Source organism: Ranitomeya imitator, chromosome 1 (assembly GCF_032444005.1).
Source record: "Ranitomeya imitator isolate aRanImi1 chromosome 1, aRanImi1.pri, whole genome shotgun sequence".
In the NCBI taxonomy this organism is placed as follows: Eukaryota; Metazoa; Chordata; class Amphibia; order Anura; family Dendrobatidae; genus Ranitomeya; species Ranitomeya imitator.
In genome coordinates this window covers 829115001-829135856 of record NC_091282.1, presented here as the reverse complement: position 1 = coordinate 829135856, position 20856 = coordinate 829115001, and the positions used below count along the sequence as shown (strand labels likewise).

Below are 20856 nucleotides of genomic sequence, written 5' to 3'. Positions count from 1 at the left end.
AAACAAAAAGCACGTCAACGGTACCAGGGATTCCCAGCCAGTCTCCCATGCTGGTACTTGCCCAGCCTCAAGCTGCTTTGCATTTGCGATCTGACGAGGGCAGGCACATTCAGCTTAGAGTGACCGTTGACAGATAGTTAGCACCAGTGCGGGTCTTTTCAAGCGGAAAAAAATCGTAAGGGTAAGCTTTGATAAAAACAAAAAGCACATCAACGGTACCAGGGATTCCCAGCCAGTCTCCCATGCTGGTACTTGCCCAGCCTCAAGCTGCTTTGCATTTGCGATCTGACGAGGGCAGGCACATTCAGCTTAGAGTGACCATTGACAGATAGTTAGCACCAGTGCGGGTCTTTTCAAGCGGAAAAAAATCGTAAGGGTAAGCTTTGATAAAAACAAAAAGCACGTCAACGGTACCAGGGATTCCCAGCCAGTCTCCCATGCTGGTACTTGCCCAGCCTCAAGCTGCTTAGCATTTGCGATCTGACGAGAGCAGGCACATTCAGCTTAGAGTGGCCATTGACAGATAGTGAGCAACTCTGCGGGCCTTTTCAAGAGGAATAGAATCGTAAGGGTAAGCTTTGATGAAAAAAAAAGAAACGCCAATGGCACCAGGGATTCCCAGCCAGTCTCCCATGCTGGTACTTGCCCAGCCTCAAGCTGCTTTGCATTTGCGATCTGACGAGGGCAGGCACATTCAGCTTAGAGTGACCATTGACAGATAGTTTGCACCAGTGCGGGTCTTTTCAAGCGGAAAAAAATCGTAAGGGTAAGCTTTGATAAAAACAAAAAGCATGTCAACGGTACCAGGGATTCCCAGCCAGTCTCCCATGCTGGTACTTGCCCAGCCTCAAGCTGCTTTGCATTTGCTATCTGACGAGGGCAGGCACATTCAGCTTAGAGTGACCGTTGACAGATCGTTAGCACCAGTGCGGGTCTTTTCAAGCGGAAAAAAATCGTAAGGGTAAGCTTTGATAAAAACAAAAAGCACGTCAGCTGTACCAGGGATTCCCAGCCAGTCTCCCATGCTGGTACTTGCCCAGCCTCAAGCTGCTTAGCATTTGCGATCTGACGAGAGCAAGCACATTCAGCTTAGAGTGGCCATTGACAGATAGTGAGCAACTCTGCGGGCCTTTTCAAGAGGAATAGAATCGTAAGGGTAAGCTTTGATGAAAAAAAAAGAAACGTCAATGGCACCAGGGATTCCCAGCCAGTCTCCCATGCTGGTACTTGCCCAGCCTCAAGCTGTTTTGCATTTGCGATCTGACGAGGGCAGGCACATTCAGCTTAGAGTGGCCATTGACAGACAGTTAGCACCTGTGCGGGTCTTTTCAAGCGGAAAAAATCGTAAGTGTAAGCTTTGATAAAAACAAAACAATGTGGGAACCGTGCCAGGGATTCCCTGCCAGTCTACCAAGCTGATACTTGCCCAGCCTCAAGCTACTTTGCATTTGTGATCTGACGAAGGCAGGAACATTGAGCTTAGTGCGGCCATTGATGGATTGTTAGCAACTCCGCAAGTTTTTTCAAGAGGAAGAGAATCGTAATACAAAGCTTTGATGAAAACTAAAAAGCATGTCAACGGTACCAGGGATTCCCAGCCAGTCTCCAATGCTGGTACTTGCCCAGCCTCAAGCTGCTTTGCATTTGCGATCTGACGAGGGCAGGCACATTCAGCTTAGAGTGACCGTTGACAGATAGTTAGCACCAGTGCGGGTCTTTTCAAGCGGAAAAAAATCGTAAGGGTAAGCTTTGATAAAAACAAAAAGCACTTCAACGGTACCAGGGATTCCCAGCCAGTCTCCCATGCTGGTACTTGCCCAGCCTCAAGCTGCTTTGCATTTGCGATCTGACGAGGGCAGGCACATTCAGCTTAGAGTGACCATTGACAGATAGTTAGCACCAGTGCGGGTCTTTTCAAGCGGAAAAAAATCGTAAGGGTAAGCTTTGATAAAAACAAAAAGCACGTCAACGGTACCAGGGATTCCCAGCCAGTCTCCCATGCTGGGACTTGCCCAGCCTCAAGCTGCTTAGCATTTGCGATCTGACGAGAGCAGGCACATTCAGCTTAGAGTGGCCATTGACAGATAGTGAGCAACTCTTCGGGCCTTTTCAAGAGGAATAGAATCGTAAGGGTAAGCTTTGATGAAAAAAAAAGAAACGTCAATGGCACCAGGGATTCCCAGCCAGTCTCCCATGCTGGTACTTGCCCAGCCTCAAGCTGCTTTGCATTTGCGATCTGACGAGGGCAGGCACATTCAGCTTAGAGTGGCCATTGACAGACAGTTAGCCCCTGTGCGGGTCTTTTCAAGCGGAAAAAATCGTAAGTGTAAGCTTTGATAAAAACAAAACAATGTGGGAACCGTGCCAGGGATTCCCTGCCAGTCTACCAAGCTGATACTTGCCCAGCCTCAAGCTACTTTGCATTTGTGATCTGACGAAGGCAGGAACATTGAGCTTAGTGCGGCCATTGATGGATTGTTAGCAACTCCGCAAGTTTTTTCAAGAGGAAGAGAATCGTAATACAAAGCTTTGATGAAAACTAAAAAGCATGTCAACGGTACCAGGAATTCCCAGCCAGTCTCCCATGCTGGTACTTGCCCAGCCTCAAGTAGCTCAGCATTTGCGATCTGACGAGGGCAGGCCCATTCAGCATAAAGAAGTAATTGACAGATAGGTCTGTAGCACAAATTTGGGTCTTTTCAAGCGGCAAAAAATCGTAAGGGTAAGCTTTGATAAAAACAAAAAGCACGTTAACGGTACCAGGGATTCCCAGCCAGTCTCCCATGCTGGTACTTGCCAAGCCTCAAGCTGCTTTGCATTTGCGATCTGACGAGGGCAGGCACATTCAGCTTAGAGTGACCGTTGACAGATAGTTAGCACCAGTGCGGGTCTTTTCAAGCGGAAAAAAATCGTAAGGGTAAGCTTTGATAAAAACAAAAAGCACGTCAACGGTACCAGGGATTCCCAGCCAGTCTCCCATGCTGGTACTTGCCCAGCCTCAAGTTGCTTTGCATTTGCGATCTGACGAGGGCAGGAACATTCAGCTTAGAGTGACCGTTGACAGATAGTTAGCACCAGTGCGGGTCTTTTCAAGCGGAAAAAAATCGTAAGGGTAAGCTTTGATAAAAACAAAAAGCACGTCAACGGTACCAGGGATTCCCAGCCAGTCTCCCATGCTGGTACTTGCCCAGCCTCAAGCTGCTTTGCATTTGCGATCTGACGAGGGCAGGCACATTCAGCTTAGAGTGACCGTTGACAGATAGTTAGCACCAGTGCGGGTCTTTTCAAGCGGAAAAAAATCGTAAGGGTAAGCTTTGATAAAAACAAAAAGCACGTCAACGGTACCAGGGATTCCCAGCCAGTCTCCCATGCTGGTACTTGCCCAGCCTCAAGCTGCTTTGCATTTGCGATCTGACGAGGGCAGGCACATTCAGCTTAGAGTGACCGTTGACAGATAGTTAGCACCAGTGCGGGTCTTTTCAAGCGGAAAAAAATCGTAAGGGTAAGCTTTGATAAAAACAAAAAGCACGTCAACGGTACCAGGGATTCCCAGCCAGTCTCCCATGCTGGTACTTGCCCAGCCTCAAGCTGCTTTGCATTTGCGATCTGACGAGGGCAGGCACATTCAGCTTAGAGTGACCATTGACAGATCGTTAGCACCAGTGCGGGTCTTTTCAAGCGGAAAAAAATCGTAAGGGTAAGCTTTGATAAAAACAAAAAGCACGTCAGCGGTACCAGGGATTCCCAGCCAGTCTCCCATGCTGGTACTTGCCCAGCCTCAAGCTGCTTAGCATTTGCGATCTGACGAGAGCAGGCACATTCAGCTTAGAGTGGCCATTGACAGATAGTGAGCAACTCTGCGGGCCTTTTCAAGAGGAATAGAATCGTAAGGGTAAGCTTTGATGAAAAAAAAAGAAACGTCAATGGCACCAGGGATTCCCAGCCAGTCTCCCATGCTGGTACTTGCCCAGCCTCAAGCTGCTTTGCATTTGCGATCTGACGAGGGCAGGCACATTCAGCTTAGAGTGGCCATTGACAGACAGTTAGCACCTGTGCGGGTCTTTTCAAGCGGAAAAAATCGTAAGTGTAAGCTTTGATAAAAACAAAACAATGTGGGAACCGTGCCAGGGATTCCCTGCCAGTCTACCAAGCTGATACTTGCCCAGCCTCAAGCTACTTTGCATTTGTGATCTGACGAAGGCAGGAACATTGAGCTTAGTGCGGCCATTGATGGATTGTTAGCAACTCCGCAAGTTTTTTCAAGAGGAAGAGAATCGTAATACAAAGCTTTGATGAAAACTAAAAAGCACGTCAACGGTACCAGGGATTCCCAGCCAGTCTCCCATGCTGGTACTTGCCCAGCCTCAAGCTGCTTTGCATTTGCGATCTGAAGAGGGCAGGCACATTCAGCTTAGAGTGACCATTGACAGATAGTTAGCACCAGTGCGGGTCTTTTCAAGCGGAAAAAAATCGTAAGGGTAAGCTTTGATAAAAACAAAAAGCACGTCAACGGTACCAGGGATTCCCAGCCAGTCTCCCATGCTGGTGCTTGCCCAGCCTCAAGCTGCTTAGCATTTGCGATCTGACGAGAGCAGGCACATTCAGCTTAGAGTGGCCATTGACAGATAGTGAGCAACTCTGCGGGCCTTTTCAAGAGGAATAGAATCGTAAGGGTAAGCTTTGATGAAAAAAAAAGAAACGTCAATGGCACCAGGGATTCCCAGCCAGTCTCCCATGCTGGTACTTGCCCAGCCTCAAGCTGCTTTGCATTTGCGATCTGACGAGGGCAGGCACATTCAGCTTAGAGTGACCATTGACAGATAGTTTGCACCAGTGCGGGTCTTTTCAAGCGGAAAAAAATCGTAAGGGTAAGCTTTGATAAAAACAAAAAGCACGTCAACGGTACCAGGGATTCCCAGCCAGTCTCCCATGCTGGTACTTGCCCAGCCTCAAGCTGCTTTGCATTTGCGATCTGACGAGGGCAGGCACATTCAGCTTAGAGTGACCGTTGACAGATCGTTAGCACCAGTGCGGGTCTTTTCAAGCGGAAAAAAATCGTAAGGGTAAGCTTTGATAAAAACAAAAAGCACGTCAGCGGTACCAGGGATTCCCAGCCAGTCTCCCATGCTGGTACTTGCCCAGCCTCAAGCTGCTTAGCATTTGCGATCTGACGAGAGCAGGCACATTCAGCTTAGAGTGGCCATTGACAGATAGTGAGCAACTCTGCGGGCCTTTTCAAAAGGAATAGAATCGTAAGGGTAAGCTTTGATGAAAAAAAAAGAAACGTCAATGGCACCAGGGATTCCCAGCCAGTCTCCCATGCTGGTACTTGCCCAGCCTCAAGCTGCTTTGCATTTGCGATCTGACGAGGGCAGGCACATTCAGCTTAGAGTGGCCATTGACAGACAGTTAGCACCTGTGCGGGTCTTTTCAAGCGGAAAAAATCGTAAGTGTAAGCTTTGATAAAAACAAAACAATGTGGGAACCGTGCCAGGGATTCCCTGCAAGTCTACCAAGCTGATACTTGCCCAGCCTCAAGCTACTTTGCATTTGTGATCTGACGAAGGCAGGAACATTGAGCTTAGTGCGGCCATTGATGGATTGTTAGCAACTCCGCAAGTTTTTTCAAGAGGAAGAGAATCGTAATACAAAGCTTTGATGAAAACTAAAAAGCATGTCAACGGTACCAGGGATTCCCAGCCAGTCTCCCATGCTGGTACTTGCCCAGCCTCAAGCTGCTTTGCATTTGCGATCTGACGAGGGCAGGCACATTCAGCTTAGAGTGACCGTTGACAGATAGTTAGCACCAGTGCGGGTCTTTTCAAGCGGAAAAAAATCGTAAGGGTAAGCTTTGATAAAAACAAAAAGCACGTCAGCGGTACCAGGGATTCCCAGCCAGTCTCCCATGCTGGTACTTGCCCAGCCTCAAGCTGCTTTGCATTTGCGATCTGAAGAGGGCAGGCACATTCAGCTTAGAGTGACCATTGACAGATAGTTAGCACCAGTGCGGGTCTTTTCAAGCGGAAAAAAATCGTAAGGGTAAGCTTTGATAAAAACAAAAAGCACGTCAACGGTACCAGGGATTCCCAGCCAGTCTCCCATGCTGGTACTTGCCCAGCCTCAAGCTGCTTAGCATTTGCGATCTGACGAGAGCAGGCACATTCAGCTTAGAGTGGCCATTGACAGATAGTGAGCAACTCTGCGGGCCTTTTCAAGAGGAATAGAATCGTAAGGGTAAGCTTTGATGAAAAAAAAAGAAACGTCAATGGCACCAGGGATTCCCAGCCAGTCTCCCATGCTGGTACTTGCCCAGCCTCAAGCTGCTTTGCATTTGCGATCTGACGAGGGCAGGCACATTCAGCTTAGAGTGGCCATTGACAGACAGTTAGCACCTGTGCGGGTCTTTTCAAGCGGAAAAAATCGTAAGTGTAAGCTTTGATAAAAACAAAACAATGTGGGAACCGTGCCAGGGATTCCCTGCCAGTCTACCAAGCTGATACTTGCCCAGCCTCAAGCTACTTTGCATTTGTGATCTGACGAAGGCAGGAACATTGAGCTTAGTGCGGCCATTGATGGATTGTTAGCAACTCCGCAAGTTTTTTCAAGAGGAAGAGAATCGTAATACAAAGCTTTGATGAAAACTAAAAAGCATGTCAACGGTACCAGGAATTCCCAGCCAGTCTCCCATGCTGGTACTTGCCCAGCCTCAAGCAGCTCAGCATTTGCGATCTGACGAGGGCAGGCCCATTCAGCATAAAGAAGTAATTGACAGATAGGTCTGTAGCACAAATTTGGGTCTTTTCAAGCGGCAAAAAATCGTAAGGGTAAGCTTTGATAAAAACAAAAAGCACGTTAACGGTACCAGGGATTCCCAGCCATTCTCCCATGTTGGTACTTGCCCAGCCTCAAGCTGCTTTGCATTTGCGATCTGACTAGGGCAGGCACATTCAGCTTAGAGTGACCGTTGGCAGATAGTTAGCACCAGTGCGGGTCTTTTCAAGCGGAAAAAAATCGTAAGGGTAAGCTTTGATAAAAACAAAAAGCACGTCAACGGTACCAGGGATTCCCAGCCAGTCTCCCATGCTGGTACTTGCCCAGCCTCAAGCTGCTTTGCATTTGCGATCTGACGAGGGCAGGCACATTCAGTTTAGAGTGACCGTTGACAGATAGTCAGCACCAGTGCGGGTCTTTTCAAGCGGAAAAAAATCGTAAGGGTAAGCTTTGATAAAAACAAAAAGCACGTCAACGGTACCAGGGATTCCCAGCCAGTCTCCCATGCTGGTACTTGCCCAGCCTCAAGCTGCTTTGCATTTGCGATCTGACGAGGGCAGGCACATTCAGCTTAGAGTGACCGTTGACAGATAGTCAGCACCAGTGCGGGTCTTTTCAAGCGGAAAAAAATCGTAAGGGTAAGCTTTGATAAAAACAAAAAGCACGTCAACGGTACCAGGGATTCCCAGCCAGTCTCCCATGCTGGTACTTGCCCAGCCTCAAGCTGCTTTGCATTTGCGATCTGACGAGGGCAGGCACATTCAGCTTAGAGTGACCATTGACAGATAGTTAGCACCAGTGCGGGTCTTTTCAAGCGGAAAAAAATCGTAAGGGTAAGCTTTGATAAAAACAAAAAGCACGTCAGCGGCACCAGGGATTCCCAGCCAGTCTCCCATGCTGGTACTTGCCCAGCCTCAAGCTGCTTAGCATTTGCGATCTGACGAGAGCAGGCACATTCAGCTTAGAGTGGCCATTGACAGATAGTGAGCAACTCTGCGGGCCTTTTCAAGAGGAATAGAATCGTAAGGGTAAGCTTTGATGAAAAAAAAAGAAACGTCAATGGCACCAGGGATTCCCAGCCAGTCTCCCATGCTGGTACTTGCCCAGCCTCAAGCTGCTTTGCATTTGCGATCTGACGAGGGCAGGCACATTCAGCTTAGAGTGGCCATTGACATACAGTTAGCACCTGTGCGGGTCTTTTCAAGCGGAAAAAATCGTAAGTGTAAGCTTTGATAAAAACAAAACAATGTGGGAACCGTGCCAGGGATTCCCTGCCAGTCTACCATGCTGATACTTGCCCAGCCTCAAGCTACTTTGCATTTGTGATCTGACGAAGGCAGGAACATTGAGCTTAGTGCGGCCATTGATGGATTGTTAGCAACTCCGCAAGTTTTTTCAAGAGGAAGAGAATCGTAATACAAAGCTTTGATGAAAACTAAAAAGCATGTCAACGGTACCAGGGATTCCCAGCCAGTCTCCCATGCTGGTACTTGCCCAGCCTCAAGCTGCTTAGCATTTGCGATCTGACGAGGGCAGGCACATTCAGCTTAGAGTGACCGTTGACAGATAGTTAGCACCAGTGCGGGTCTTTTCAAGCGGAAAAAAATCGTAAGGGTAAGCTTTGATAAAAACAAAAAGCACGTCAACGGTACCAGGGATTCCCAGCCAGTCTCCCATGCTGGTACTTGCCCAGCCTCAAGCTGCTTTGCATTTGCGATCTGACGAGGGCAGGCACATTCAGCTTAGAGTGACCGTTGACAGGTAGTTAGCATCAGTGCGGGTCTTTTCAAGCGGAAAAAAATCGTAAGGGTAAGCTTTGATAAAAAAAACACGTCAACGGTACCAGGGATTCCCAGCCAGTCTCCCATGCTGGTACTTGCCCAGCCTCAAGCTGCTTTGCATTTGCGATCTGAAGAGGGCAGGCACATTCAGCTTAGAGTGACCATTGACAGATAGTTAGCACCAGTGCGGGTCTTTTCAAGCGGAAAAAAATCGTAAGGGTAAGCTTTGATAAAAACAAAAAGCACGTCAACGGTACCAGGGATTCCCAGCCAGTCTCCCATGCTGGTACTTGCCCAGCCTCAAGCTGCTTAGCATTTGCGATCTGACGAGAGCAGGCACATTCAGCTTAGAGTGGCCATTGACAGATAGTGAGCAACTCTGCGGACCTTTTCAAGAGGAATAGAATCGTAAGGGTAAGCTTTGATGAAAAAAAAAGAAACGTCAATGGCACCAGGGATTCCCAGCCAGTCTCCCATGCTGGTACTTGCCCAGCCTCAAGCTGCTTTGCATTTGCGATCTGATGAGGGGAGGCACATTCAGCTTAGAGTGGCCATTGACAGACAGTTAGCACCTGTGCGGGTCTTTTCAAGCGGAAAAAATCGTAAGTGTAAGCTTTGATAAAAACAAAACAATGTGGGAACCGTGCCAGGGATTCCCTGCCAGTCTACCAAGCTGATACTTGCCCAGCCTCAAGCTACTTTGCATTTGTGATCTGACGAAGGCAGGAACATTGAGCTTAGTGCGGCCATTGATGGATTGTTAGCAACTCCGCAAGTTTTTTCAAGAGGAAGAGAATCGTAATACAAAGCTTTGATGAAAACTAAAAAGCATGTCAACAGTACCAGGAATTCCCAGCCAGTCTCCCATGCTGGTACTTGCCCAGCCTCAAGCTGCTTTGCATTTGCGATCTGACGAGGGCAGGCACATTCAGCTTAGAGTGACCGTTGACAGATAGTTAGCACCAGTGCGGGTCTTTTCAAGCGGAAAAAAATCGTAAGGGTAAGCTTTGATAAAAACAAAAAGCACGTCAACGGTACCAGGGAATCCCAGCCAGTCTCCCGTGCTGGTACTTGCCCAGCCTCAAGCTGCTTTGCATTTGCGATCTGACGAGGGCAGGCACATTCAGCTTAGAGTGACCGTTGACAGATAGTTAGCACCAGTGCGGGTCTTTTCAAGCGGAGAAAAATCGTAAGGGTAAGCTTTGATAAAAACAAAAAGCACGTCAACGGTACCAGGGATTCCCAGCCAGTCTCCCATGCTGGTACTTGCCCAGCCTCAAGCTGCTTTCCATTTGCGATCTGACGAGGGCAGGCACATTCAGCTTAGAGTGACCGTTGACAGATAGTTAGCACCAGTGCGGGTCTTTTCAAGCGGAAAAAAATCGTAAGGGTAAGCTTTGATAAAAACAAAAAGCACGTCAACGGTACCAGGGATTCCCAGCCAGTCTCCCATGCTGGTACTTGCCCAGCCTCAAGCTGCTTTGCATTTGCGATCTGACGAGGGCAGGCACATTCAGCTTAGAGTGACCATTGACAGATCGTTAGCACCAGTGCGGGTCTTTTCAAGCGGAAAAAAATCGTAAGGGTAAGCTTTGATAAAAACAAAAAGCACGTCAGCGGTACCAGGGATTCCCAGCCAGTCTCCCATGCTGGTACTTGCCCAGCCTCAAGCTGCTTAGCATTTGCGATCTGACGAGAGCAGGCACATTCAGCTTAGAGTGGCCATTGACAGATAGTGAGCAACTCTGCGGGCCTTTTCAAGAGGAATAGAATCGTAAGGGTAAGCTTTGATGAAAAAAAAAGAAACGTCAATGGCACCAGGGATTCCCAGCCAGTCTCCCATGCTGGTACTTGCCCAGCCTCAAGCTGCTTTGCATTTGCGATCTGACGAGGGCAGGCACATTCAGCTTAGAGTGGCCATTGACAGACAGTTAGCACCTGTGCGGGTCTTTTCAAGCGGAAAAAATCGTAAGTGTAAGCTTTGATAAAAACAAAACAATGTGGGAACCGTGCCAGGGATTCCCTGCCAGTCTACCAAGCTGATACTTGCCCAGCCTCAAGTTACTTTGCATTTGTGATCTGACGAAGGCAGGAACATTGAGCTTAGTGCGGCCATTGATGGATTGTTAGCAACTCCGCAAGTTTTTTCAAGAGGAAGAGAATCGTAATACAAAGCTTTGATGAAAACTAAAAAGCATGTCAACGGTACCAGGGATTCCCAGCCAGTCTCCCATGCTGGTACTTGCCCAGCCTCAAGCTGCTTTGCATTTGCGATCTGACGAGGGCAGGCACATTCAGCTTAGAGTGACCGTTGACAGATAGTTAGCACCAGTGCGGGTCTTTTCAAGAGGAAAAAAATCGTAAGGGTAAGCTTTGATAAAAACAAAAAGCACGTCAACGGTACCAGGGATTCCCAGCCAGTCTCCCATGCTGGTACTTGCCCAGCCTCAAGCTGCTTTGCATTTGCGATCTGACGAGGGCAGGCACATTCAGCTTAGAGTGGCCATTTACAGACAGTTAGCACCTGTGCGGGTCTTTTCAAGCGGAAAAAATCGTAAGTGTAAGCTTTGATAAAAACAAAACAATGTGGGAACCGTGCCAGGGATTCGCTGCCAGTCTACCAAGCTGATACTTGCCCAGCCTCAAGTTACTTTGCATTTGTGATCTGACGAAGGCAGGAACATTGAGCTTAGTGCGGCCATTGATGGATTGTTAGCAACTCCGCAAGTTTTTTCAAGAGGAAGAGAATCGTAATACAAAGCTTTGATGAAAACTAAAAAGCATGTCAACGGTACCAGGGATTCCCAGCCAGTCTCCCATGCTGGTACTTGCCCAGCCTCAAGCTGCTTTGCATTTGCGATCTGACGAGAGCAGGCACATTCAGCTTAGAGTGACCGTTGACAGATAGTTAGCACCAGTGCGGGTCTTTTCAAGCGGAAAAAAATCGTAAGGGTAAGCTTTGATAAAAACAAAAAGCACGTCAACGGTACCAGGGATTCCCAGCCAGTCTCCCATGCTGGTACTTGCCCAGCCTCAAGCTGCTTTGCATTTGCGATCTGACGAGGGCAGGCACATTCAGCTTAGAGTGACCGTTGACAGATAGTTAGCACCAGTGCGGGTCTTTTCAAGCGGAAAAAAATCGTAAGGGTAAGCTTTGATAAAAACAAAAAGCACGTCAACGGTACCAGGGATTCCCAGCCAGTCTCCCATGCTGGTACTTGCCCAGCCTCAAGCTGCTTTGCATTTGCGATCTGACGAGGGCAGGCACATTCAGCATAGAGTGACCGTTGACAGATAGTTAGCACCAGTGCGGGTCTTTTCAAGCGGAAAAAAATCGTAAGGGTAAGCTTTGATAAAAACAAAAAGCACGTCAACGGTACCAGGGATTCCCAGCCAGTCTCCCATGCTGGTACTTGCCCAGCCTCAAGCTGCTTTGCATTTGCGATCTGAAGAGGGCAGGCACATTCAGCTTAGAGTGACCATTGACAGATAGTTAGCACCAGTGCGGGTCTTTTCAAGCGGAAAAAAATCGTAAGGGTAAGCTTTGATAAAAACAAAAAGCACGTCAACGGTGCCAGGGATTCCCAGCCAGTCTCCCATGCTGGTACTTGCCCAGCCTCAAGCTGCTTAGCATTTGCTATCTGACGAGAGCAGGCACATTCAGCTTAGAGTGGCCATTGACAGATAGTGAACAACTCTGCGGGCCTTTTCAAGAGGAATAGAATCGTAAGGGTAAGCTTTGATGAAAAAAAAAGAAACGTCAATGGCACCAGGGATTCCCAGCCAGTCTCCCATGCTGGTACTTGCCCAGCCTCAAGCTGCTTTGCATTTGCGATCTGACGAGGGCAGGCACATTCAGCTTAGAGTGACCATTGACAGATAGTTTGCACCAGTGCGGGTCTTTTCAAGCGGAAAAAAATCGTAAGGGTAAGCTTTGATAAAAACAAAAAGCTCGTCAACGGTACCAGGGATTCCCAGCCAGTCTCCCATGCTGGTACTTGCCCAGCCTCAAGCTGCTTTGCATTTGCGATCTGACGAGGGCAGGCACATTCAGCTTAGAGTGACCGTTGACAGATCGATAGCACCAGTGCGGGTCTTTTCAAGCGGAAAAAAATCGTAAGGGTAAGCTTTGATAAAAACAAAAAGCACGTCAGCGGTACCAGGGATTCCCAGCCAGTCTCCCATGCTGGTACTTGCCCAGCCTCAAGCTGCTTAGCATTTGCGATCTGACGAGAGCAGGCACATTCAGCTTAGAGTGGCCATTGACAGATAGTGAGCAACTCTGCAGGCCTTTTCAAGAGGAATAGAATCGTAAGGGTAAGCTTTGATGAAAAAAAAAGAAACGTCAATGGCACCAGGGATTCCCAGCCAGTCTCCCATGCTGGTACTTGCCCAGCCTCAAGCTGCTTTGCATTTGCGATCTGACGAGGGCAGGCACATTCAGCTTAGAGTGGCCATTGACAGACAGTTAGCACCTGTGCGGGTCTTTTCAAGCGGAAAAAATTGTAAGTGTAAGCTTTGATAAAAACAAAACAATGTGGGAACCGTGCCAGGGATTCCCTGCCAGTCTACCAAGCTGATACTTGCCCAGCCTCAAGCTCCTTTGCATTTGTGATCTGACGAAGGCAGGAACATTGAGCTTAATGCGGCCATTGATGGATTGTTAGCAACTCCGCAAGTTTTTTCAAGAGGAAGAGAATCGTAATACAAAGCTTTGATGAAAACTAAAAAGCATGTCAACGGTACCAGGGATTCCCAGCCAGTCTCCCATGCTGGTACTTGCCCAGCCTCAAGTAGCTCAGCATTTGCGATCTGACGAGGGCAGGCCCATTCAGCATAAAGAAGTAATTGACAGATAGGTCTGTAGCACAAATTTGGGTCTTTTCAAGCGGCAAAAAATCGTAAGGGTAAGCTTTGATAAAAACAAAAAGCACGTTAACGGTACCAGGGATTCCCAGCCAGTCTCCCATGCTGGTACTTGCCCAGCCTCAAGCTGCTTTGCATTTGCGATCTGACGAGGGCAGGCACATTCAGCTTAGAGTGACCGTTGACAGATAGTTAGCACCAGTGCGGGTCTTTTCAAGCGGAAAAAAATCGTAAGGGTAAGCTTTGATAAAAACAAAAAGCACGTCAACGGTAGCAGGGATTCCCAGCCAGTCTCCCATGCTGGTACTTGCCCAGCCTCAAGCTGCTTTGCATTTGCGATCTGACGAGGGCAGGCACACTCAGCTTAGAGTGACCATTGACAGATCGTTAGCACCAGTGCGGGTCTTTTCAAGCGGAAAAAAATCGTAAGGGTAAGCTTTGATAAAAACAAAAAGCACGTCAGCGGTACCAGGGATTCCCAGCCAGTCTCCCATGCTGGTACTTGCCCAGCCTCAAGCTGCTTAGCATTTGCGATCTGACGAGAGCAGGCACATTCAGCTTAGAGTGGCCATTGACAGATAGTGAGCAACTCTGCGGGCCTTTTCAAGAGGAATAGAATCGTAAGGGTAAGCTTTGATGAAAAAAAAAGAAACGTCAATGGCACCAGGGATTCCCAGCCAGTCTCCCATGCTGGTACTTGCCCAGCCTCAAGCTGCTTTGCATTTGCGATCTGACGAGGGCAGGCACATTCAGCTTAGAGTGGCCATTGACAGACAGTTAGCACCTGTGCGGGTCTTTTCAAGCGGAAAAAATCGTAAGTGTAAGCTTTGATAAAAACAAAACAATGTGGGAACCGTGCCAGGGATTCCCTGCCAGTCTACCAAGCTGATTCTTGCCCAGCCTCAGGCTACTTTGCATTTGTGATCTGACGAAGGCAGGAACATTGAGCTTAGTGCGGCCATTGATGGATTGTTAGCAACTCCGCAAGTTTTTTCAAGAGGAAGAGAATCGTAATACAAAGCTTTGATGAAAACTAAAAAGCATGTCAACGGTACCAGGGATTCCCAGCCAGTCTCCCATGCTGGTACTTGCCCAGCCTCAAGCTGCTTTGCATTTGCGATCTGACGAGGGCAGGCACATTCAGCTTAGAGTGACCATTGACAGATAGTTAGCACCAGTGCGGGTCTTTTCAAGCGGAAAAAAATCGTAAGGGTAAGCTTTGATAAAAACAAAAAGCACGTCAACGGTACCAGGGATTCCCAGCCAGTCTCCCATGCTGGTACTTGCCCAGCCTCAAGCAGCTTTGCATTTGCGATCTGACGAGGGCAGGCACATTCAGCTTAGAGTGACCGTTGACAGATAGTTAGCACCAGTGCGGGTCTTTTCAAGCGGAAAAAAATCGTAAGGGTAAGCTTTGATAAAAACAAAAAGCACGTCAACGGTACCAGGGATTCCCAGCCAGTCTCCCATGCTGGTACTTGCCCAGCCTCAAGCTGCTTTGCATTTGCGATCTGACGAGGGCAGGCACATTCAGCTTAGAGTGACCGTTGACAGATATTTAGCACCAGTGCGGGTCTTTTCAAGCGGAAAAAAATCGTAAGGGTAAGCTTTGATAAAAACAAAAAGCACGTCAACGGTACCAGGGATTCCCAGCCAGTCTCCCATGCTGGTACTTGCCCAGCCTCAAGCTGCTTTGCATTTGCGATCTGAAGAGGGCAGGCACATTCAGCTTAGAGTGACCATTGACAGATAGTTAGCACCAGTGCGGGTCTTTTCAAGCGGAAAAAAATCGTAAGGGTAAGCTTTGATAAAAACAAAAAGCACGTCAACGGTACCAGGGATTCCCAGCCAGTCTCCCATGCTGGTACTTGCCCAGCCTCAAGCTGCTTAGCATTTGCGATCTGACGAGAGCAGGCACATTCAGCTTAGAGTGGCCATTGACAGATAGTGAGCAACTCTGCGGGCCTTTTCAAGAGGAATAGAATCGTAAGGGTAAGCTTTGATGAAAAAAAAAGAAACGTCAATGGCACCAGGGATTCCCAGCCAGTCTCCCATGCTGGTACTTGCCCAACCTCAAGCTGCTTTGCATTTGCGATCTGACGAGGGCAGGCACATTCAGCTTAGAGTGACCATTGACAGATAGTTTGCACCAGTGCGGGTCTTTTCAAGCGGAAAAAAATCGTAAGGGTAAGCTTTGATAAAAACAAAAAGCACGTCAACGGTACCAGGGATTCCCAGCCAGTCTCCCATGCTGGTACTTGCCCAGCCTCAAGCTGCTTTGCATTTGCGATCTGACGAGGGAAGGCACATTCAGCTTAGAGTGACTGTTGACAGATCGTCAGCACCAGTGCGGGTCTTTTCAAGCGGAAAAAAATCGTAAGGGTAAGCTTTGATAAAAACAAAAAGCACGTCAGCGGTACCAGGGACTCCCAGCCAGTCTCCCATGCTGGTACTTGCCCAGCCTCAAGCTGCTTAGCATTTGCGATCTGACGAGAGCAGGCACATTCAGCTTAGAGTGGCCATTGACAGATAGTGAGCAACTCTGCAGGCCTTTTTAAGAGGAATAGAATCGTAAGGGTAAGCTTTGATGAAAAAAAAAGAAACGTCAATGGCACCAGGGATTCCCAGCCAGTCTCCCATGCTGGTACTTGCCCAGCCTCAAGCTGCTTTGCATTTGCGATCTGACGAGGGCAGGCACATTCAGCTTAGAGTGGCCATTGACAGACAGTTAGCACCTGTGCGGGTCTTTTCAAGCGGAAAAAATCGTAAGTGTAAGCTTTGATAAAAACAAAACAATGTGGGAACCGTGCCAGGGATTCCCTGCCAGTCTACCAAGCTGATACTTGCCCAGCCTCAAGCTACTTTGCATTTGTGATCTGACGAAGGCAGGAACATTGAGCTTAGTGCGGCCATTGATGGATTGTTAGCAACTCCGCAAGTTTTTTCAAGAGGAAGAGAATCGTAATACAAAGCTTTGATGAAAACTAAAAAGCATATCAACGGTACCAGGGATTCCCAGCCAGTCTCCCATGCTGGTACTTGCCCAGCCTCAAGCTGCTTTGCATTTGCGATCTGACGAGGGAAGGCACATTCAGCTTAGAGTGACCGTTGACAGATAGTTAGCACCAGTGCGGGTCTTTTCAAGCGGAAAAAAATCGTAAGGGTAAGCTTTGATAAAAACAAATAGCACGTCAACGGTACCAGGGATTCCCAGCCAGTCTCCCATGCTGGTACTTGCCCAGCCTCAAGCTGCTTTGCATTTGCGATCTGACGAGGGCAGGCACATTCAGCTTAGAGTGACCGTTGACAGATAGTTAGCATCAGTGCGGGTCTTTTCAAGCGGAAAAAAATCGTAAGGGTAAGCTTTGATAAAAACAAAAAGCACGTCAACGGTACCAGGGATTCCCAGCCAGTCTCCCATGCTGGTACTTGCCCAGCCTCAAGCTGCTTTGCATTTGCGATCTGAAGAGGGCAGGCACATTCAGCTTAGAGTGACCATTGACAGATAGTTAGCACCAGTGTGGGTCTTTTCAAGCGGAAAAAAATCGTAAGGGTAAGCTTTGATAAAAACAAAAAGCACGTCAACGGTACCAAGGATTCCCAGCCAGTCTCCCATGCTGGTACTTGCCCAGCCTCAAGCTGCTTAGCATTTGCGATCTGACGAGAGCAGGAACATTCAGCTTAGAGTGGCCATTGACAGATAGTGAGCAACTCTGCGGGCCTTTTCAAGAGGAATAGAATCGTAAGGGTAAGCTTTGATGAAAAAAAAAGAAACGTCAATGGCACCAGGGATTCCCAGCCAGTCTCCCATGCTGGTACTTGCCCAGCCTCAAGCTGCTTTGCATTTGCGATCTGACGAGGGCAGGCACATTCAGCTTAGAGTGACCATTGACAGATAGTTTGCACCAGTGCGGGTCTTTTCAAGCGGAAAAAAATCGTAAGGGTAAGCTTTGATAAAAACAAAAAGCACGTCAACGGTACCAGGGATTCCCAGCCAGTCTCCCATGCTGGTACTTGCCCAGCCTCAAGCTGCTTTCCATTTGCGATCTGACGAGGGCAGGCACATTCAGCTTAGAGTGACCGTTGACAGATCGTTAGCACCAGTGCGGGTCTTTTCAAGCGGAAAAAAATCGTAAGGGTAAGCTTTGATAAAAACAAAAAGCACGTCAGCGGTACCAGGGATTCCCAGCCAGTCTCCCATGCTGGTACTTGCCCAGCCTCAAGCTGCTTAGCATTTGCGATCTGACGAGAGCAGGCACATTCAGCTTAGAGTGGCCATTGACAGATAGTGAGCAACTCTGCGGGCCTTTTCAAGAGGAATAGAATCGTAAGGGTAAGCTTTGATGAAAAAAATAGGAACGTCAATGGCACCAGGGATTCCCAGGCAGTCTCCCATGCTGGTACTTGCCCAGCCTCAAGCTGCTTTGCATTTGCGATCTGACGAGGGCAGGCACATTCAGCTTAGAGTGGCCATTGACAGACAGTTAGCACCTGTGCGGGTCTTTTCAAGCGGAAAAAATCGTAAGTGTAAGCTTTGATAAAAACAAAACAATGTGGGAACCGTGCCAGGGATTCCCTGCCAGTCTACCAAGCTGATACTTGCCCAGCCTCAAGCTACTTTGCATTTGTGATCTGACGAAGGCAGGAACATTGAGCTTAGTGCGGCCATTGATGGATTGTTAGCAACTCCGCAAGTTTTTTCAAGAGGAAGAGAATCGTAATACAAAGCTTTGATGAAAACTAAAAAGCATGTCAACGGTACCAGGGATTCCCAGCCAGTGTCCCATGCTGGTACTTGCCCAGCCTCAAGCTGCTTTGCATTTGCGATCTGACGAGGGCAGGCACATTCAGCTTAGAGTGACCGTTGACAGATAGTTAGCACCAGTGCGGGTCTTTTCAAGCGGAAAAAAATCGTAAGGGTAAGCTTTGATAAAAACAAAAAGCACGTCAACGGTACCAGGGATTCCCAGCCAGTCTCCCATGCTGGTACTTGCCCAGCCTCAAGTAGCTCAGCATTTGCGATCTGACGAGGGCAGGCCCATTCAGCATAAAGAAGTAATTGACAGATAGGTCTGTAGCACAAATTTGGGTCTTTTCAAGCGGCAAAAAATCGTAAGGGTAAGCTTTGATAAAAACAAAAAGCACGTTAACGGTACCAGGGATTCCCAGCCAGTCTCCCATGCTGGTACTTGCCCAGCCTCAAGCTGCTTTGCATTTGCGATCTGACGAGGGAAGGCACATTCAGCTTAGAGTGACCGTTGACAGATAGTTAGCACCAGTGCGGGTCTTTTCAAGCGGAAAAAAATCGTAAGGGTAAGCTTTGATAAAAACAAAAAGCACGTCAACGGTACCAGGGATTCCCAGCCAGTCTCCCATGCTGGTACTTGCCCAGCCTCAAGCTGCTTTGCATTTGCGATCTGACGAGGGCAGGCACATTCAGCTTAGAGTGACCGTTGACAGATAGTTAGCACCAGTGCGGGTCTTTTCAAGCGGAAAAAAATCGTAAGGGTAAGCTTTGATAAAAACAAAAAGCACGTCAACGGTACCAGGGATTCCCAGCCAGTCTCCCATGCTGGTACTTGCCCAGCCTCAAGCTGCTTTGCATTTGCGATCTGACGAGGGCAGGCACATTCAGCTTAGAGTGACCGTTGACAGATAGTTAGCACCAGTGCGGGTCTTTTCAAGCGGAAAAAAATCGTAAGGGTAAGCTTTGATAAAAACAAAAAGCACGTCAACGGTACCAGGGATTCCCAGCCAGTCTCCCATGCTGGTACTTGCCCAGCCTCAAGCTGCTTTGCATTTGCGATCTGACGAGGGCAGGCACATTCAGCTTAGAGTGACCATTGACATATCGTTAGCACCAGTGCGGGTCTTTTCAAGCGGAAAAAAATCGTAAGGGTAAGCTTTGATAAAAACAAAAAGCACTTCAACGGTACCAGGGATTCCCAGCCAGTCTCCCATGCTGGTACTTGCCCAGCCTCAAGCTGCTTAGCATTTGCGATCTGACGAGAGCAGGCACATTCAGCTTAGAGTGGCCATTGACAGATAGTGAGCAACTCTGCGGGCCTTTTCAAGAGGAATAGAATCGTAAGGGTAAGCTTTGATGAAAAAAAAAGAAACGTCAATGGCACCAGGGATTCCCAGCCAGTCTCCCATGCTGGTACTTGCCCAGCCTCAAGCTGCTTTGCATTTGCGATCTGACGAGGGCAGGCACATTCAGCTTAGAGTGGCCATTGACAGACAGTTAGCACCTGTGCGGGTCTTTTCAAGCGGAAAAAATCGTAAGTGTAAGCTTTGATAAAAACAAAACAATGTGGGAACCGTGCCAGGGATTCCCTGCCAGTCTACCAAGCTGATACTTGCCCAGCCTCAAGCTACTTTGCATTTGTGATCTGACGAAGGCAGGAACATTGAGCTTAGTGCGGCCATTGATGGATTGTTAGCAACTCCGCAAGTTTTTTCAAGAGGAAGAGAATCGTAATACAAAGCTTTGATGAAAACTAAAAAGTATGTCAACGGTACCAGGGATTCCCAGCCAGTCTCCCATGCTGGTACTTGCCCAGCCTCAAGCTGCTTTGCATTTGCGATCTGACGAGGGCAGGCACATTCAGCTTAGAGTGACCTTTGACAGACAGTTAGCACCAGTGCGGGTCTTTTCAAGCGGAAAAAAATCGTAAGGGTAAGCTTTGATAAAAACAAAAAGCACGTCAACGGTACCAGGGATTCCCAGCCAGTATCCCATGCTGGTACTTGCCCAGCCTCAAGCTGCTTTGCATTTGCTATCTGACGAGGGCAGGCACATTCAGCTTACAGTGACCATTGATAGATAGTTAGCACCAGTGCGGGTCTTTTCAAGCGGAAAAAAATCGTAAGGGTAAGCTTTGATAAAAACAAAAAGCACGTCAACGGTACCAGGGATTCCCAGCCAGTCTCCCATGCTGGTACTTGCCCAGCCTCAAGCTGCTTTGCATTTGCGATCTGAAGAGGGCAGGCACATTCAGCTTAGAGTGACCATTGACAGATAGTTAGCACCAGTGCGGGTCTTTTCAAGCGGAAAAAAATCGTAAGGGTAAGCTTTGATAAAAACAAAAAGCACGTCAACGGTACCAGGGATTCCCAGCCAGTCTCCCATGCTGGTACTTGCCCAGCCTCAAGCTGCTTAGCGTTTGCGATCTGACGAGAGCAGGAACATTCAGATTAGAGTGGCCATTGACAGATAGTGAGCAACTCTGCGGGCCTTTTCAAGAGGAATAGAATCGTAAGGGTAAGCTTTGATGAAAAAAAATGAAATGTCAATGGCACCAGGGATTCCCAGCCAGTCTCCCATGCTGGTACTTGCCCAGCCTCAAGCTGCTTTGCATTTGCGATCTGACGAGGGCAGGCACATTCAGCTTAGAGTGACCATTGACAGATAGTTTGCACCAGTGCGGGTCTTTTC

At 48.3% G+C, this 20856-nt stretch overlaps 31 pseudogenes; all 31 read right to left on the bottom strand.

Annotated features, from left to right (window-relative positions):
• Positions 1-1573: 1573 nt before the first annotated feature.
• Positions 1574-1692, bottom strand: LOC138659382 (5S ribosomal RNA; annotated as a pseudogene).
• Positions 1693-5089: 3397 nt separating this feature from the next.
• On the bottom strand, positions 5090-5208 carry LOC138659079 (5S ribosomal RNA; annotated as a pseudogene).
• Positions 5209-5675: 467 nt separating this feature from the next.
• LOC138659750 (5S ribosomal RNA) lies at positions 5676-5794 on the bottom strand (annotated as a pseudogene).
• Positions 5795-7240: 1446 nt separating this feature from the next.
• On the bottom strand, positions 7241-7359 carry LOC138658412 (5S ribosomal RNA; annotated as a pseudogene).
• A 76-nt stretch (positions 7360-7435) lies between these two features.
• Positions 7436-7554, bottom strand: LOC138659288 (5S ribosomal RNA; annotated as a pseudogene).
• A 76-nt stretch (positions 7555-7630) lies between these two features.
• On the bottom strand, positions 7631-7749 carry LOC138659692 (5S ribosomal RNA; annotated as a pseudogene).
• A 467-nt stretch (positions 7750-8216) lies between these two features.
• On the bottom strand, positions 8217-8335 carry LOC138659874 (5S ribosomal RNA; annotated as a pseudogene).
• Positions 8336-8411: 76 nt separating this feature from the next.
• Positions 8412-8530, bottom strand: LOC138658411 (5S ribosomal RNA; annotated as a pseudogene).
• Positions 8531-8797: 267 nt separating this feature from the next.
• Positions 8798-8916, bottom strand: LOC138658484 (5S ribosomal RNA; annotated as a pseudogene).
• A 467-nt stretch (positions 8917-9383) lies between these two features.
• On the bottom strand, positions 9384-9502 carry LOC138659902 (5S ribosomal RNA; annotated as a pseudogene).
• Positions 9503-9968: 466 nt separating this feature from the next.
• LOC138659287 (5S ribosomal RNA) lies at positions 9969-10087 on the bottom strand (annotated as a pseudogene).
• A 76-nt stretch (positions 10088-10163) lies between these two features.
• Positions 10164-10282, bottom strand: LOC138659078 (5S ribosomal RNA; annotated as a pseudogene).
• Positions 10283-10749: 467 nt separating this feature from the next.
• On the bottom strand, positions 10750-10868 carry LOC138659749 (5S ribosomal RNA; annotated as a pseudogene).
• A 467-nt stretch (positions 10869-11335) lies between these two features.
• LOC138658700 (5S ribosomal RNA) lies at positions 11336-11454 on the bottom strand (annotated as a pseudogene).
• Positions 11455-11530: 76 nt separating this feature from the next.
• Positions 11531-11649, bottom strand: LOC138658410 (5S ribosomal RNA; annotated as a pseudogene).
• An 856-nt stretch (positions 11650-12505) lies between these two features.
• Positions 12506-12624, bottom strand: LOC138658409 (5S ribosomal RNA; annotated as a pseudogene).
• A 76-nt stretch (positions 12625-12700) lies between these two features.
• LOC138659077 (5S ribosomal RNA) lies at positions 12701-12819 on the bottom strand (annotated as a pseudogene).
• Positions 12820-13875: 1056 nt separating this feature from the next.
• Positions 13876-13994, bottom strand: LOC138659076 (5S ribosomal RNA; annotated as a pseudogene).
• A 467-nt stretch (positions 13995-14461) lies between these two features.
• Positions 14462-14580, bottom strand: LOC138658773 (5S ribosomal RNA; annotated as a pseudogene).
• A 271-nt stretch (positions 14581-14851) lies between these two features.
• LOC138660541 (5S ribosomal RNA) lies at positions 14852-14970 on the bottom strand (annotated as a pseudogene).
• Positions 14971-15241: 271 nt separating this feature from the next.
• On the bottom strand, positions 15242-15360 carry LOC138658473 (5S ribosomal RNA; annotated as a pseudogene).
• A 1247-nt stretch (positions 15361-16607) lies between these two features.
• Positions 16608-16726, bottom strand: LOC138660540 (5S ribosomal RNA; annotated as a pseudogene).
• A 271-nt stretch (positions 16727-16997) lies between these two features.
• Positions 16998-17116, bottom strand: LOC138659929 (5S ribosomal RNA; annotated as a pseudogene).
• Positions 17117-17582: 466 nt separating this feature from the next.
• On the bottom strand, positions 17583-17701 carry LOC138659075 (5S ribosomal RNA; annotated as a pseudogene).
• Positions 17702-18168: 467 nt separating this feature from the next.
• Positions 18169-18287, bottom strand: LOC138659568 (5S ribosomal RNA; annotated as a pseudogene).
• Positions 18288-18757: 470 nt separating this feature from the next.
• On the bottom strand, positions 18758-18876 carry LOC138660539 (5S ribosomal RNA; annotated as a pseudogene).
• A 76-nt stretch (positions 18877-18952) lies between these two features.
• On the bottom strand, positions 18953-19071 carry LOC138660537 (5S ribosomal RNA; annotated as a pseudogene).
• Positions 19072-19147: 76 nt separating this feature from the next.
• On the bottom strand, positions 19148-19266 carry LOC138659285 (5S ribosomal RNA; annotated as a pseudogene).
• A 76-nt stretch (positions 19267-19342) lies between these two features.
• LOC138658759 (5S ribosomal RNA) lies at positions 19343-19461 on the bottom strand (annotated as a pseudogene).
• Positions 19462-20513: 1052 nt separating this feature from the next.
• Positions 20514-20632, bottom strand: LOC138659932 (5S ribosomal RNA; annotated as a pseudogene).
• A 76-nt stretch (positions 20633-20708) lies between these two features.
• Positions 20709-20827, bottom strand: LOC138659178 (5S ribosomal RNA; annotated as a pseudogene).
• Positions 20828-20856: the final 29 nt, after the last annotated feature.